We start from the raw sequence: 5,325 nt of genomic DNA, 5'->3' as shown, positions 1-5,325 counted from the left end.
CGACGTAGATCAACTCTTGTAACCCCCATATCCATCGAATATAATCAAGTAGGAGTAGGGTTTTACCTCTATTAAGAAGGCCCGAACTTGGATAAATATTGTGTCCTTTCGATCATAGTTACCATCGATCCTCACACATATAGCTTGGTCCCCCCTACCCGAGATCTGCCGGTTTTGACACCAACACCTATACTTAGCTTATTTATGTCAAAAATGGCATAATATGCTTAGTTAACTCAAAAATATCATAATTACCTAGGTTAGCTCAATAATGATCCATTTTACCTAAGTTAGCTCCAAACTGATCCATTTTACACAGGTTAGCTCCAAAATGATCCAATTTACCTTGGTTAGCTCCAAAATGATCCATTTTAGCTAGGGTAGCTCCAAAATGATCCATTTTAGCTAAGTTAGCTCATAAATGATCCATTATACCTAGGTTAGCTCCAAAATGATCCATTTTATCTAGGTTAGCTCAAAAATGTTCCATTTTAGTTGTGTTAGCTCATAAATGATCCAATTTACCTATGTTAGCTCCGAAACGATCCATTTTAGCACATTTAGCTCATAAATGATCCATTTTACCTAGGTTAGCTCCAAAATGATCCATTTTAGCTAAGTTAGCTCTAAAATGACCCATTTTAGCTAGTTAGCTCATAAATGATCCATGTTAGTTAAGTTAGCTTCAAAATGATCCATTTTGCCTAAGTTAGCTCATAAATGTCATTTTTACCTAGGTTACCTAAGTTAGCTCATAAATGACATATACTTCTTCTTCTTCTTCTTCTAACTTTCTTGTTGCCCATTTTGCAGATTTCATTCACTTAACGGACGCTAGAATTGCTGGAGGGCTTGTTTTCCCTTTCTGCTTTTATTTTGTAACAATGTGGAAGTTGATGTGGAACTTGTAATATGTATGGATGAACTATGTATGTTGAACTTGCTATGTATTGGATATCTCATATGTATGTGGAACTTGCTATCTATGTGTTCGATATCTCTCATATGTTTGTCGTGAAATATATATATATATATATATATATATATATATACATCTGGGCTATTTTGTTACGCGTAACAGAATATTATTCTGTTACCCTCTCTATACTTACGTAGTTCACAGTTTGGACTGACGTGTTTTTCAAAAAGAACTGATCTTCCTGCGTGCACGATGGACGGAAACAGGGGATGCAACGTGGAGCTTCCGGTCGTTCTCCGGCGCGATGCTGCGGGCCATTCGTTGCTAGAGGAGACATGTAAGGGGTTCCGCACGTGTGCGCCCTTAGTTGGATGTGTTTTGAGATCTGTAGTCACCAGAGGTGACGGCGTGCACATTTTGGCGGCGGACGTGTTTTTGGGCGTCAGTGTTTACTGTGGTGTTCGCGGGCCTCAATTTACGCCGTGTTTGTCATTTTTGATGTGAGAATTATCGGTATGTTATAGTTTTTTGAGATTATTTTCATCTGTAATTTATGATTACAAGTTTTGGTGTTCTTGGTCGTTTTCCATGCCCGCCATGGAAATTTGTTCTTCTTTTTCTGTTGTTTTACTTTCGAATTGGTGTTGCAGGGAGAGATATAAGGATTGTATGAAAAGATTTGCGTTGTCAATTTTGCTTTTTTGAGTTGTTTCTACCCCGGATTCCCATGTTATTTCATCGTTGGCGGAGGTGGTGTATGGCGGCTGACTGTAAGCTGTGATTTCTTGTAATCTGGTCAAACTGTGTAATTAAGTTGCATGTTCTCAGTGTTGTTTTGAATTGCTGCCGTATGTGTAGTTGGACTGCCGTGTGTCAAAGTTTTATTACTGTGTGTTGACATCGGAGCCGCACTGATGGCTCTGCACTTTGATTATAAAGCCCGAGCCCTCTGTCAGTTTCATTCTACGAGCTGCAACCAAAGAAAAGGGAGATGGATCCTGAGCTGGGAGAGGTCACAGAGGAGGAGGGGGACGCCATAGATGTGAGGGCTGCAGTAGCGGAGCAGAGGAGGAGGAGGCGCAGGCGCAGGCAGACGGTGCGACGTGCTGCCAAGGAGGAACTGGAGGCAGAGTTCAACAGACGGCTTGCGCGTGAGGTGATGGATACTTGCAACTCCAATGAATTGGAGCTTCTTTTCCCAGAGGGCAGGGGAAGGAACCATATTCAGATCATTAGTTGGGCTAGGGCGAGAGCAGCCACGGCTCCACATCCATCCACCAGGGCAAAATGGCGTCGTTTCTTTGATCGTTATGACTGAAGTAGTGAATATTATGTTTTTAAGATTTTTGTTGTGGGGGAGCAGATGTTCGAATGACTATATGAATTCAACTTGTTTTTGTCTCTGAATGTGTTGTTTTGTCTGCATATGTTCGACATGTGCACCTTTGAACTGCTTGTTTTTCTGAAGTTGAACTGATTTGCGGTCAAATGTTGCATGGCTTGTGTAATAACTATTTCCTACCAGCTGGCTGCCCATCTGCCTATTTATTATTTTTATAATCTGCGAGTGTCCCTGACTATAAATGCTATCCATCTATGTGTGGTGTGTGGCCAAGTCTTCCCCCTCCCTTTTCTTCCTTCTTCCAGAATCAGATCTAGGTTCCTCTCTCTTCTCTTCGTCGCCTTTTTCTCTGTTCCTGTGTGTTCCATGGAGGATTGTTCATGCAGATGCCTGGCAAAGATGGCGCGCATAGCTGACGGCTGTGTGTACGAGTCTGGTTTGGAGCTCACTCAGACTCAGCGGCGTGGGCAACTTTCTTGTTTGCTGTACAGCAACCATGGGTTTCGTACACCCTATGTTTGTCGCCTGACGGATGGTGACTTGAAGGAATCATGGGTATGTGTTTCTATTCGTTTTGTTTCCTACTTTCTTGATGGCTTCTGTCTGAATCCCATGGACTGGATCTGCAGTTTTGTCTTATGAATAGCTTGTCTATATTTTTTTAATTTGGTTTTGTCATATTTTAACAGTAGGGATTTCTGTGTGTATTTGTTCATTACTTAACAGTATTTTAACCATTTTTTGTATAATCCCTGATCTGTTTATGAATAGATGTTTTTACTGTAGGTGTATTGATATGTATATTTGTTCAGTTTAGTCAGTTCACATGTCTAGTTAGTTTTGTGTTATTGTTTTGGTTCAGATTTTTTCCATTTTAGTTTGTTATGCAAATCGTTCCTATATCTGTGTAAAAATTCAGTTATGTCAGGTGTTCATTTTGTTTTGTACTCCCATGCCCATTTGCAGAAAATGTCACCCAGGATCAAGATTGTTGCTCCTAGTTCCGGTGTTCTGAAGATGGAGACTTCAGACAAGAATGGGTATCAGTTGATGGATGTTGCCTACCACATCGACTTTGATGGTTGCATCAACCTAACTATTGGGTGGAAGGAGTTTGTGGCTAAGTCTGGATTTGAGGATGGTGATGTGGTTATGGTTATGTTCTCGAGAGAAGACGACTCTCTGACGTTCAGAATTTATGAGTTGTAGGTTTAAATGTGGCAAATGACGCCGGTTGTGAGATTTGTGTGTGGTTGATTATGTTGCAGTATTTTTTCTGTTAAAACATTTGCATGTGAGATGGTTGAATTGTATGGTATTATCAGAATGGTATGGAACTAGTTATGTAATGTTTTTCCTATTGTTCTGCTCAAATATAACTGTTTTTATTTATACATTGTTTATATTAGTTATCGAACAATTTCTATAGTTGAACTGATGGGCATCCTTTGTTTTGACTGGTATATTTTTCATGTTCATAACTCGCAGACGGTGCTATACGCTGATGATTTTTTAGAACCTCTTTTTGTTATTGAGTTTGCTGAACTTACATTCTGTTAATGATAGTACTGATCTAATTTAGGTTATCAATTACCAATCAAATTTGTTTGCTGTATAATATTTTTTCTTACTTTTTTACATGAATTTTGTAGCACATTTTCTCTTTTTTATAGATGAATAATGATAGTTTTGGTATTTTATAAAATTAAAAAAAATAATCTTCGCCGCACAGTACTATTTTTTTGTACTTGAACCTTATGAATTGTAGTAGTTGAACTTTTTTGTAAATTCATTTCTAAAATTTTTATTTACAGTCTTATATTTTTTTTTACTTCTTACCATTAATATGTGTTTGAACTTTTTACAATATTTTTTTTTATTAACTGATTTTTCTTGTGAGTTTTTTTAAAATTATCTGCATTTTTTATTCCTTGTGAATTGTATGGTATTATCAAAATGGTTTGGAACAAGTTATGTAATGTTTTTCCTACTGTTCTGCTCAATTATAACTGTTTTATTTATACATTCTTTATATTAGTACTGGAACAATTTCTATAGTTGAACTGATGGGCATCCTTTGTTTTGACTGGTATATTTTTCATGTTCATAACTCGCAGACGGCGCTATACGGTGATGATTTTTTTAGAACCCCTTTTTGTTATTGAGTTTGCTGAACTTACATTATGTTAATGATAGTACTGATTTATTTTAGGTTGTCAATTACCAATCAAATTTGTTTGTTGTATAATATTTTTTTCTTACTTTTTTACATGAATTTTGGAGCACGTTTTTTCTTTTTATAGATGAATAATGATAGTTTTGGTATTTTATAAAATAAAAAAAAAATTAATCTTCGTTGCACAGTACTTTTTTTATTTGTACTTGAACCTTATGAATTGTAGTAGTTGAATTTTTTTGTAAATTCGTTTCTGAAATTTTTATTTACAGTCTTATATTTTTTTATTTTTTTTTACTTCTTACCATTAAGATGTGATTGAACTTTTTACAATGTTTTTGTTTATTAACTGAGTTTTTTTAAATTATCTTCATTTTGTATTTTTTGTCGTGCGTGATCTACTGGATTTTTGTAATGGGGCGAAGTACTTTGTTGGGCCATCAATCTGGGTTGTTGTATTCGGCCCGAATAGCTTCTCTCACGCGTCTGTGCAGCACGGCATGCACGTGAGCTATGTGTTTAGTCCCACCTCGCTAGTCGAGGGGGCTCTAGACTTGTTTATAAGCGCAGCCGACGCTCACCAGTCGAACTCCTCTGAACACTTACCAGAGCGCTTATACACGACGATCTCTCTCTCTCTCTCTCGACCTATGGGCCCTGGACGGCAGGCCCTGCGGGTGTGCGGATTACTAGGGATTCGCCCACGGGCTCGAGTTCAAGTATCTAGCATTGTTAGGGCCTACGCCTGTCCTTGGGCGGTCAATTTTTTTTATTTTTTGTTGTTTTGGATCTAGTACTTGACTACACCAGTAACTTGGACTGGTACTTTTTTGTCCTTGGGCGGTCAATTTTTTTTTATTTTTTGTTGTTTTTGGATCTAGTACTTGA

The sequence above is a fragment of the Triticum aestivum genome, chromosome 5B (genome assembly GCF_018294505.1).
Source record: "Triticum aestivum cultivar Chinese Spring chromosome 5B, IWGSC CS RefSeq v2.1, whole genome shotgun sequence".
Taxonomy (NCBI): domain Eukaryota; kingdom Viridiplantae; phylum Streptophyta; class Magnoliopsida; order Poales; family Poaceae; genus Triticum; species Triticum aestivum.
This window is presented reverse-complemented; position numbering follows the sequence as displayed.